The sequence below is a fragment of the Hemitrygon akajei genome, chromosome 19 (assembly GCF_048418815.1).
Source record: "Hemitrygon akajei chromosome 19, sHemAka1.3, whole genome shotgun sequence".
In the NCBI taxonomy this organism is placed as follows: Eukaryota; Metazoa; Chordata; class Chondrichthyes; order Myliobatiformes; family Dasyatidae; genus Hemitrygon; species Hemitrygon akajei.
Genome location: NC_133142.1, coordinates 60,329,691 through 60,342,876, shown reverse-complemented (window position 1 = coordinate 60,342,876; position 13,186 = coordinate 60,329,691). Strand labels below are relative to the sequence as shown.

Here is a 13,186-nt window from a genome sequence, read left to right as displayed (position 1 = left end):
AAATCTTGCCCAACAAATCTGTTAGAATGCTTCGAGGAAATAACAGGCAGGATAGCCAAAGGAGAGTCAGTGGATGTTGTTTATTTGGATTTTTAAAAGGACTTTGACGAGGTGCCACTGCTGCAAGTGGAAGATGTCTGCGTGCGATATCTCTTACTTGCTGCTCCCGATGGAAGGCCCCTGCTTTCAAACAGCCTCTCTCTCCCTTAATGCTGTTGGAGAATGCCATTAAAGTTCTGGGTCTGCAGTTTGTGGATTGGGTTGTGGTTCCTAGTCACTCCTTTCTCTTTTGCAATTTTGCTAGTTTGGGCAACTTTGAATCAGGGCAGCTTGCAAATAATGAACACTGAGCTGAACTTATTATGGCCTCCTTTGATTTCGTATTTCATATTCTGTGTTTTCACTTGTTCTTTCTTGTTTCCATTTGCATAATTTGTTTTTTGTGCTGGGAGGGGGGGGTTGATTTTTTTTTCTTTGAATGTGTTCCATGGTTGTCTTTGTTTTATGGCTGTCTGTGGAGAAGACAAATCTCAGGGTTGTAATACTGCCTACATACTTCAATAACACTGGATGACAAAACTTTGTTTTCTGTACACTTTGGGATTTTGGATTTTGGGCTGCTGATCATGAAGATTACTATGAAATTTCCCTATCATTCTCCCCAAATTGGAACTCGTCTGGATCCTTTCCAATGCTAACACATTGTTTCTTAGATTTGGGGCCAAAAGTGCTCACAATACTTCAAATGTGGTCTAAATATTGCCTTATTAAACCTCAGTATTACATACTTGTTTTTTATATTTCAACATTGAATTTGACTTCCTCATTACAGACTCAACCGTAGTGGCCTAATTCTGCTCCTATGTCTTATAGCCTATGGTATAACACTACTTGTGACTGGCAGCCAACCAGATAAGGCTCCCTTTATTCCCACACTTTCCTCCTATTAGTCAGCTAATCTTCTATCCAAGCTAGTGTCTTTCCAGTAATAACATGGGCTTGTACCTTGTTAAGCAGCTTCATGTGTAGCACCACACACAAAATGCTGGCGGAACGCAGCAGGCTAGGCAGCATTTATAGGGAGAATCACTGTCAATGTTTCAGGCCGCAATCCTTCGTCGTGAGTCCTAACGAAGGGTCTCAGCCCGAAATGTCGACAGTGCTTCTCCCCACAGATGCTGCCTGGCCTGCTGTGTTCCACCAGCATTTTGTGTGTGTTGCTTGACTTTCCAGCATCTGCAGATTTCCTCGTGTTTGTTAGCACCTTGTCCAAGACCTTCTGAAAATTCAAGTAAACATTCACTGACTATTCCTCAAATAATTCCAATAGATTTCCCTTTAAGGAAACCATGCTGAATTTGGCCAATTTCATCACGTGCCTCCCAGTACCTGAACTCTTATCCTTAACAGTGCACTCCAACATCTTCCCAACTGAAGTCAGGCTAATGGACATAGAATGTCCTCTTTTCTGCTTCTTTCCTTTCTTAAAGTGTAGAGCAACATTCTCAGTTTTCTAGTCCTCCAAAACCATTCCAGAATCTAGTGATCATTCTAATGCCTATACAAACTCTTCAGTTACCCCTTTCTAAACACTGGGATGTTGTCCATATGGAACAGATGACTTATCGAACCAGACAGCTCAGCTTCCCAAGCACCTTCTCCTTTGTAATAGCAACTACACTCACTCCTGCTCACTGACACGCTTGAATTTTTGGCATCTTGCTGGTGTGGTGTCTTTCACTGTAAAGACTGATGCAAAATACTTATTCAGTTCATCTGCCATTTCTTTGTCCCCTGTTACTACCTCTCTTAGCTCAAGCTCAAGATTGTTTAATGTCATTTCCTGAGTGGAAGGAAAACAAAATAATTGTTACTCTGGATCCAATGCAGCACAAAAAACCCACAAAAGATAAAGAACCTAATAATGATAAAAATACACAATAAATACAAATACATCAATAGCTTATATATGTAATGCCCTGGTTAAGATTCCTACTACAATGCAGTTTTCTTTCAAAGCAGTGTGTCCTGCTTGGAAGAGTGCTTTGGCTTCAGCTAAAGATAAAGAGCCATGGTGTCCATGAGACCATAAGACCATAAGACCATAACTCATAGCAGCAGAATGAGGCTATTCAGCCCATGAAGTTCAATCCGCCATTTCATCATGGCAGATCCTGGATCCCATTCAATTCCATACACATGCCCTCTCATCATATCCTTGATCCCTGACCAAACAGGGAACTCATGCCTCCATGGGGACTTGGCCTCCACCACAGTCTGTGGCAGAACATTCCACAGATTCACCATTTTGCCCAACTTGGGAATGGTGTGGCAGCCAATCAGGAGTGAGATAGCATGGAACATTCTCAAGAGCTGGACGGGAAGAGTTTGCCGAAGGACAGTAGTCTGGTTTGGGGTCTCTTCGTGGGAGGTGCGGAGAGAAGAGCACCAGGGAAGACACCTGGAGGATCCTATCTGAAGGGGAGACCCAAATGCAATGAGGAATCCAAGAAGAGAAGTTCTATCTGTGGTTGGTGAGGAGAACTCAGCACCATGAGTAAAGTGATACACCCAACTGCTACAGAAATGAGCTCCAATGTTTATGTGCACATTTAGACTGGTTTAACTGTAATGGGTCCTTTTATCTTTCTTTTTCTTTCTCTGTTAGCTGTTTGATAACATTGAAAATTGTTAAGTATATTTCCTTTATAACTTTATGCTGGTGTACAATTTGTTATTTCTTGCCAACCAACAATTGTGTATGGGCAGTATTCACACAGCATCTGCTCAAATCTAGGTTTTTTTAATTGAAACATCACAGTCTTCCTGATTGGTTGAACCACAAATCATACCGACACTGGACGTAAATTGCTTATGAAAGATGTCCTTCTCACCGCTGAGTCACTTGACTGTGGGCAGAGTCGGCTAACAAACCACGTTGGTGTATGAGCCTCAGTGAGGGCGTTATATACACATAGATTGATTGTATGTCCGTAAAGTGTCACTAGGATTTACATAAAGAGACTGATAGGAAATAGTAAAGTAGTGGTGGAGTTATTGGGTGGAGGTGTTGATCAGCCTTGCTACTTGGGGTAAGTAACTGTTTTTGAGACTGATGGTCCTGTCATGGATGCCACGTATCCTCCCCACTGATGGCAGTGAGACCAGTATTCGATAAGCAGATTGTGTGGGATGTTACTGGCCCTTTTCCAGCACCTTTCTGTATATATGTCCTTAATAGCAAGTGGCAGTGATACGTTGGGCAGCTCTGGCTACCTATTGTAGAGGCTTCCTGTCACTGTAGTGTTGTTTCCATTCCAAGCAGTGATGAAGCTTGGGATGCTCTCTGCAGAATGACATGCATATGGATGTGCAAAGTGCAGCTCTCTTCAGCCTTCTAAGAAAGCAGAGGTGTTGGTGAACTTCCCCAACTGTGCAGATTGTGTTCTGGCACCATGAGAGATTGTGTGTGATGTGCACACCAAAGGGTTTGAAACTGCTTGCGTTTTCTGCTGCTGTGCCATCAATATAAAGTGGAGTGTGAGTGGTGTGACTTCTGAAGTCCATATCCATCTCCTTTGTCTTGTTGACATTAAGGAAGAGGTTATTTGCCTTCCACCTCCTCTCTGTAGGCAACGTCAGCATTGTTGATGATGAGCCCCACCACTGCCGTCTCATCTGCGAACTTGAGAATGTCATTTTCTGGTGGTCCGATATCCATTCTTGCTTCAGTTTTACTCTTTGTATATCTGAATAAAACTTTTGGTATCCTCTTTTATATCATTGGCTATCATACCTTCTTATTTAATCTTTTCTCTCCTTATGGCTTTTTAGTTGGCCTCTTTTGTTTTTAAATGCTTTAACTTCCTACTAATTTTTGCTCTATTATGCTTTTACGCTGTTTGACTTCCCATGTCAGCTTTTGTTGCATCTTCCTCCCTTTAGAATACTACTTCTTCTTTGGGATATGACTTGTAACTTGCAGCTAGAAACTCCAGAAATGGTTGTTCTACCCTCATTCCTGCTACCGTTCCCTTCTAATCAACTTTGACCAACTCCTCTCTCATACCTCTGTAATTCCCTTTACTCCATTATAATACTGATACTTAATTTCTCCCTCTCAGACTCCAGGGTGAATTCTATCACATTATGATCACTGTTTCCCAAGGTTGGTTCCTTTACCTTAAGCTCTCTAAATGCTTTTCCCCTAGTGGGCTCAACCACAAGCTGCTCTAAAAAGCCATCTTGTAGGCCTTCTACAAATTCCCTCTCTTGGGATCCAGCACCAACCAGATTTTCCCAATCTCCCTGTATATTGAAATTCCCCATGACTGTTATAACATTGCCTTTTCACATGCATTTTCTATCTCCCGTTGTAATTTTTAGTTCACATCTTTGCTACTGTTCAGAAGCCTGTATATAACTCCCATTCAGTGTCTTTTACTCTTGCAGTTTCTTAACTCTACCCAAAAGGATTCTACATCTTCTGTTCGTATGTCACCTCTTTCAAAGGATTTGATTTAATTTAATTTTACCAACAGAGCCATGCCATGCTCCCTGCCTACCTGCCTGTCCTGTCGATAAAATGTGTATCCTTGGATATTAAGCTCCCTTCTACGATCTTTGTTCAGTTGCGACTCAGTGATGCCCACAGCATCATACCTACCAATTTCTAACTGTGCTACAAGATCATTTACCTTATTCCATGTTCTGCATACTTTCAAATAAAACATCTTCAGTCCTGTATACATCACCCTTTTTGTCTTTGGCCCCTGTTACACTTTAACTCAACTCACTGACTGCAGTTTTGCCTTATCATCTATCTGTCCTTCCTCAGTCTCACGACACAATGCATCTACTGTATACCAACTATCCCATCTTCAGCTCTAACACTCCGGTTTCCATCCCCCTGCCAAATTAGTTTAAACCTTCCCCAAAAGCTCAAGAAAACCTGTCTAGAAGGATATTGGTGCCTCTTGAGTTCATCCATTGACTCTCCTTTGTCTATCCTGCCTGTTATTTCCTTATGAAATTCCAACAGATTTATCAGGAAAGATTTCCCCTTGAGGAAACCATGCCGACTTTGGCCCATTTTATCGTGCGCCTGCAAGTACGTGAAGCCTCATTTTAATAATGGACTCAGGTCCATGTAGACAACATCCACAACTCTGCCTTCTTCATTCACCTTCAGCAGCTCCTCACAAAGCACGTGCTGATTGTCCTTAATTGGGCCATGGTTTCTCAAATTCTCCTTTCATCATTTCAGAGGGATCATTCCCTATGGTCCACACTTTTGTTCCCACCAACTACCCTTCAATTCTTACAGCACTTTTCCTTGAAGCCACAGGTGATGCAACACTTTGCACCATGCAACGATCCAAGCAGTCTTTCCAGCACAGTACAGGCCCTTCGGCCCATGATGTCATGCTGACCTTAAAACCTTCTCCAAGATCAGTCTAACCTTCCCCTCCTTCATGGCCTTCCATTTCTCTATCATCCTCGTGCCAATCAATTATCACTGCACTGTTACAGTGAAACTCAATCGAGATTGAGGAACACCACTTCATCTTCAGTCTGGGCAAGATACAACCTATGGAACTCAATACTGAAACCTACAACTTCTCTGACTATGTCACTCACCCAACTGTGATATTTGCTTAGTTTGTCTGGTTTACCCTTTTTTTCCTTTGGACACATCTTACTGTAGTTTGCAACTCCTATAGTCATCTAAGTTCTCACACTCCCACTGCTCTCACTTACACTGATAAGGTTAACCCAACATGACACTATCTTCCCCCACCCTTCCTGCATCTTTTGTCTTCTTCCCAATTCTGATGAAGGGTCTTCAACCTGAAACATTAACTCTGTTTCTCTGTTTAAGGATGTGGTCTAACCAGTAAGAGTTTCCAGCATTTTCTGCTTTTATTTTAGAATTCCATGTTTTTAGGTTTCTGGTTTTCAAATTTTGTTTCAGTTGAATGGGGGTGTTGATGAGGCTACACCTTAAGTATCCCATACAGATTTTCTCCCATTATTTAAGAAGGTATATGCAAGCATTAGAGGTAGTCCAGAAGAGATTCACAGGACTAATTACTGGGATGAGAGGGCTGCCTTATCACCAATGGCCAAGGAAGTTGCATCAATTATTGTTTTGAGGTTAGAAGAATGAGGTATGCTCTTACTGAAACACAGAGCACCCTAAGGGAAGCATCAAAAGGGAGATGTTGAGATGTTTTCACTATTGTGTGAGTCCTGCATGAGGTGTCATTGATACAAGGGAATGGCCAATCAGCCATAATCACATTTGGCAGGGCAGAAGAGAAGTTCAGAGATGACCCTCCTGCTCCTGTGCTCCTGTGTGTCCTGTTCCAAATTTGTAGTTTAATGGTGCATTCATCAGATGGAGGTGCTCTTTACCACACTCTGGCTTTGAAAGAGCAATGTAAAAAAGGTCTGGTGTTGCACTGTGAATGATGGTGCAGTGCGTACATCAGTGGTGATTAGTATAGTTACTATGAGCAGTTTAACACTCCACTTTTTAATATAATGCTGTAAAAGGAGGGACCCTGGAGTAACTTACCATACATGTTTCCTAGCTGGCTGCTGTATTAAGATGGCAACGTAAATGAATAAATGGCATTTGTGTTGAGTGTTCAGTAATGAGTAAAGTAAATTCAATGGTATTAAATGTGTGAATTCTCCTGTTTCTGCTGATAGCAACCTTAAGCACTTTGTTGCTGCTGTCACTCACGACTGCCAGAATATTTTGCACTCTTGATCAATTCCATGAGGTAAACTCCTGCTTCACCACAGATACACATCAGCACAGAACACCTGTCAGAAGGCTGTCACATCACGACATCCTCCAGGTCATTAAACCTCAACTACCAACTTCAGGTAATTAGAATCTTACTCAGAAAATATCATATCACTCTGATTTTTCCTCCCTTCGCTCTTGATTTACTGCAATTTATTACTATTTTTAACGTCAGCACTCCCACAGAATTATGATTGGGTTCAAAATGCCATACATTTTTTATTATTCAAATATACTTAAACAGATTTCACTGACAAATAAAATCAAGAGGAGGTGTTATCCATGTGGTAATGTAGAATTCACTCTAAGTTGGGCAACACCTCCTCAAACATTGAAATGCAGTCTATATTCATTCATAGGCTGTAAACATTGCTGTCATTCAGCACCGATCTCTAATTGCCCTTGAGTTGCCAGGCCGTTTTGGAGTATTTAAGGCAGAGCTTGAACAGCTCTTGATTGGACATAGCATCAAAGGTTATGGGCTGAGGAGTTAGGCTAAGAAGGAGAAAAAAGGATCGACCATGATTAAATGGCAAACACTGATGGGCCGAATAGCCTAATTCTGCTCTTATGTCTCATGATCTTATGATCTAAAACCATGTGAACCAGAACAGTTTTTACAACAGTAGTTTCATGGTTACTGAAACACTGGAATAAAAATAAGAATTAAATTACTTGAATTTGAACTTCCCAGCCATGATGGTGGATTTTGAAAACACATTAATGGACCAATGGTACAGATGTCCAGCCACTAGCTCAGTAACAACTCGTGCTTTTATTGTATATTCATTCAAGGGATGTGCTTCACAGGTTGAGCCAGCATTTGCCCATCCATAATTAGCATTGAGAAGGTGGTGGTGAGCAGACTTCTCAAACAACTGCAATCTTTGAAGAATGGGTAAATGGAAAGTATAGGTTGGAACCAGAGGTAGGTTTTTTTTTAAACCCAGAGTGGTGGTAGGTGCATGGAGGACTCTGCCAAGGATGGTGGTAGAGGCAGATACATTGGGGCATTTAAGATAGGTACATGGTGATAGAAAAATGGAGAGTTACATAGGAGGGAAGGGTTAGATTGATCTTAGAGTAGGTTAAAAGGTCGGCACAACATCATGGGCTGAAGGGCTTATACAACACTGTAAAGTGTTCTGTGTTCTAAACCCACTGCTATCAGGACAGGTTCCAGGATTTTGACCCAGTGATGGTGAAGGAATGGCAAAATATTTACAGATTAGGATTGTGTGTGCTTGAGAAGAGAATTTTGCTGCCTTGTCTTTTCAGATGGTTCAGCTCATTAGTTTGGAAGGTGCTGCAGTGCCTCCTGATGAAGGTATGAGCCACTGCTGCTGTGCACTGGTGGTGGAGGGAATGAATGTCAGGCAAAATGCTGTATGTTCTGTATGGTGCTGAGCTTCTGGAGTGACGCTGAAACAGCACTCATCCAGGCAAGTGGAGAGTGCTCCAACATACTCCTGAGCTGAGCCCTATAGATGGTGGATGCATTTGAAAAGATATTCTCTACAGGATTCCTGGCCTGCTTTTGTACCCACAATGTGGGAATGGCTACTCCAGTTTAATTTCTGGTCAATGGTGAACCCCAGGATATTGATAGTGGGGCATTCGGTGAAGATAATGTCATTGAACGTCAGGGGACGATAGCTGGATTTTCTCTTGTTGAGTATCACCATTGTCTGGTCCTTGTGTGGCATAGCTTTACTTGTCACTTATCAGCCCAGTCTAGATATTATCCAGGTCTTGCTCCATTTGGACATGGACTGCTTCATCAGATGAGCAATTGCAAATGGTGCTGGACATTGTGCAGTCATCAATGAAGATCCTGACTTCTGGCCTTAGAATTGAGTGAAGGTATCATTGACGAAGCATCTGAAGATGATTAGGCTACCAGTGCACGTGCAAGGGAGAAAGGAGTGAGATGTTGGTTTAGTCAATATGTGGTGAAAGGAGGTTTATAGAGTACAGTGCATGTGTTCTGGGATGTGCATTAGACTCTTCCTTTGTCAAGGGCCTTTAAGCTCTCTCCTATACTTTGGACTATGTACTCACTCTTCCCTGTATAGTGGTCCTTGTACCCGACCCTTGTTGATGTTGAAAGCTAGGCTGTATATCAGACTTAGTATGTGTTCTACATAAAAATCCCTAACAGCATAAGCTAGGCATTAGAGTGATAGATACTTAAAGCATGGAAACAGGAATTTGGCCCACCATGTCCACGGTGACTTGCAGGCCCCCATCTATTTTAATCTAATTTTCCTGCACGACCCCTTGCCCTTCCATGCCTTGACAATTCAAATATTCATCTGGACACTTCTTAAGTGCTCTGCTTCCACCACCCACTCAGGCCATATGTTTCAGGTAATCACCACTCTCTGGGCGAAAAAGATTCCCTTCAGATCCCCTTCAAAGCATCTCACCCTTACCTTAAAACCAAACTTTAGATTTACCCCGTGATATGGGGTAAAGTTTCCCGCTGTCTGCCTCAATCATGTCCACTCTTAATACCCTCCTCTCCAGGAAAAGTCTTAACTTCTCCAATCTCTCCTCAGAATAGAAACACTCCACTCCAGACAATATCCTCAGTACCCTCTCCAGTGTTATTCTATCCTTTTCCATTGTGAAACTTAGACAGCAAGGACAATGAGAAGTACGAGTTCACTGTCCTTAGCCCAGAGTTCCAGATGTGGCCATTTGAGGAAGAGCTATTTGAATTGACTGCAGTATTAGCTGTGAATAAGGCTGAGAAACAGAGAGATGCAATATTGAACCAGTTTGAAAGCTGGGCTACAGGCAGGTACTCAGCTTCATTTTGCCAAAGTTCATTGCAGTGCTTAACAGAATAGATAGGAAATGAAAGAGTGAGGGGGAGGGGGCAGGTTTGTGGGGTAAGCAGAACTTGAGCAATCCAACTCTCGGGAAGCACAGTCATGGAGCACAGAAACAGTCCTGCAGCCCAGCTTGTCCATATTGCCTTCCTGAAGTTGTCTCATTTCCCTGCACTTGGCCCATGTACCTCTAAAGGCTTCCTATTCATGTACCCAATTAATTCCTTTTAAATGTTGTAATTGTTCCCACCTTTACCATTTCCTCTGGCAGCTCGTTCCATATACTCTCCACCCTCTGTGTGAAAGAGTTGCTCCTCAAGTCCCTTTTAAATTTTTCCCCTCTCACTTTAGATCTCAACCTCCAGTTTTAGACTCCCCTACTCTGAAGAAAAGACTAACCATTTACCCTATCTTTTCCTTCATCCATTTATATATGCACACTGATAAAGTCACCTGTTAGCCTTCTATGCTCCAGGGAAGAGTGGCCTTTACCACTTAATGACATCCTTCCTAGAGCTTGGCAGCCATGAATTGTGTTTACACAATACTCCAAGGGCAGGCTTACCAATGCCTGTGGTGGGAAAGCTGTTGGAAAAGATTCTTAGAGATAGGATCTATGGGCATTTAGAGAATCATGGTCTGATCAGGAACAGTCAGCATGGCTTTGTGAAGGGCATATTGTGTCTAACAAGCCTGTTAGAGTTCTTTGAGGAGGTAACCAGGCATATAGATGAGGGTAGTGCAGTGGATGTGATCTACATGGATTTTAGTAAGGCATTTGACAAAGTTCCACACGGTAGGCTTATTCAGAAAGTCAGAAGGCATGGGATCAAGGGAGGTTTGGCCAGGTGGATTCAGAATTGGCTTGCCTGCAGAAAGCAGAGGGTCATGGTGGAGGGAGTACATTCAGATTGGAGGGTTGTGACTAGTGGTGTCCCACAAGGATTGGTTCTGGGACCTCTACTTTCTGTGATTTTTATTAATGACCTGGATCTGGGGGTAGAAGGGTGGGTTGGCAAGTTTGCAGGTAACAAAGGTTGGTGGTGTGGATAGTGTTGAGGATTGTCGAAGATTGTAGAGTGACATTGTCTCAGAAGTGGGCTGAGAAGTGACAGATGGGGTTCAACCCAGAGAAGTGTAAGGTGGTACACTTTGGAAGGACAAACTCCAAGGCAGAGTACAAAGTAAATGGCAAGATACTTGGTAGTGTGGAGGAGCAAAGGGATCCAGGGGTACACGTCCACAGATCCCTGAAAGTTGCCTCACAGGTAGATAGGGTAGTTAAGAAAGCTTATGGGGTGTTAGCTTTCATAAGTCGAGGAATAGAGTTTAAGAGTCACAAGGTAATGATGCAGCTCTGGTTAAGCCACACTTGGAGTACGATGTCCAGTTCTGGTCACCTCACTATAGGAAGGATGTGGAAGCATTGGAAAGGGTATAGAGGAGATTTACCAGGATGCTGCCTGGTTTAGAGAGTATGGATTATGATCAGAGATTAAGGGAGCTAGGGCTTTACTCTTTGGAGAGAAGGAGGATGAGAGGAGACATAATAGAGGTGTACAAGATATTAAGAGGAATAGACAGAGTGGACAGCCAGCGCCTATTCCCCAGGGCACCACTGCTCAATACAAGAAGACATGGCTTTCAGGTAAGGGGTGGGAAGTTCAAGGGGGATATCAGAGGAAGGTTTTTTACTGAGTGGTTGGTGCGTGGAATGCACTGCCTGAGTCTGTGGTGGAGGCAGATACAATAGTGAAATTTAAGAGACTACTAGACAGGTATACGGAGGAATTTAAGGTGGGTGGATATATGGGAGGCAGGGTTTAAGGGTCGGCACAACATTGTGGGCCAAAGGGCCTGTATGGTGCTGTACTATTCTATGTTCTACGTTCTAATGTCTTACAAGTGGTGACATGAAATCCCAATTCTTGGACTCAGTACCCTGACTGATGAAGACTAGGGTGACAAACACCTTGTTCACCACCCTGCCCATTTGTGCCACTACTTTCAAGGAAGACTGTATTGTTTTCCCAACTCTCTCTGTTCTACATCATTCACAAGGCCTTTATATTTAATGTGCAAGTCCTGGCCTGGTTTAACTTACAAAATGCAACACTTGACTTCATGGCTACTGTTATGCCTGCAGCCCCCTCCTTTGTGAGAATCGCAAGATCACTATTGGGTTGGGTCAGGGGACCCAGGAAATGAGAGAGAGACGTGCAGAATGCCTCGTTCCCTGGCGATGTAAAGTCACGGGACATGGCCATTGTCTCTTGGAGACACATTTGTGGATTGGGATGCTATGCTACGTGAACACCCTCAGGCAAAAGTGGGCTGGGTGAGAAAGAGATTGCATCACCCCAACCTGACTGACATCTACAACCCTGCGAGTCAGGATAAAAGAGGGTCTGTAGGAACAGCTCCTCAGACGCACCAGAAGGAACGCTAGCGATCCCGTAATAGCGGGAAGCCATTTGAAGGAGGCCATGTGCATTCAGTTCCGTTGCTTGGGACTGGTGGCTGGAACCACGGAAAACGGCTTTTAGCTAGCAACGGGGAAATCAACTCCCCCGACTCAAAGGACTGGCATCATAAAAGACCTGGGCAAGTTTAAACCGTCTCTCTTAAACCCAAAGAGCTGCAGCTTGAATGACAGTGACTTTTATATTTCCATTGGACAATACATTATCCCCTAGACAACAATAGAGCTATTTCTTATTGATTATTATTATACCCGCGCTTTTAGAGTTAGTATTGACGAAGTATATTATCTGTATGTTTGCATTAATATTATTTTGTGTCTTTTTATCAATAAATACTGTTAAAAAATAGTACCATCAGACTTCAACGGACCTCTCTATCTTTGCTGGTAAGTGACCCAGTTACGGGGTACGTAACACTACACAAGTTCCAGCCATTCTATCCACCCGTTTACTCTTCACTATTTTGAAAGGGCCTGTGATCAGCTCTGGGAAAATGATCATTCAGTTAGTTGTGAGTTTCATTGTCAGAGTGCTCCGATTCACTACGTTTAGGAATATGACTGTTGCCTTGCTATGTATATACATGGGGATGTGTCAGGGTGGAGTGACAGAACAACAGCCAATTTGGAATGGTTCAGGATTTAAAAATAAAAGCCACAACTCAAAACACTACCAACAACACATTCTGGATGGATCGTGCGAGTGTTCTGCACGTGGATCGCCTTTGAAGAGCTGCAGCATAAAATGGAGATTTACTGTCTGGATTACCTTTTTCAGAAGGACTTAAATCAAATGTACAGAGTGGACTCCTTAACTAACAAAGTGTGGGTGTATGAGTCTGTGTGTCTGTGCATGTGTGTGTGTGTTGTGTGTCTATGAGTCTGAGTATGAATGTGTCCGTGAGTCTATGAATGTGAGTGAGAGTGTTACTGTGAGTGTGTGTGTGTGTGTGTGTGTGTGTGTGTGTGTGATTCTGTGTTTGTGCATGTGTGTGAACGTGTGTGTCTGTGAGTCTATGAATGTGAGTGTGTCTGTCTGAGTGTTACTGT

At 42.9% G+C, this 13,186-nt stretch overlaps 1 protein-coding gene across 8 annotated transcripts in view; it reads right to left on the bottom strand.

The window, feature by feature from the left end:
* Positions 1 to 13,186, bottom strand: part of cacna2d2a (calcium channel, voltage-dependent, alpha 2/delta subunit 2a) — a 904,752-nt gene that overhangs the window by 274,059 nt on the left and 617,507 nt on the right. The gene's annotated exons all lie outside the window — the stretch shown is intronic.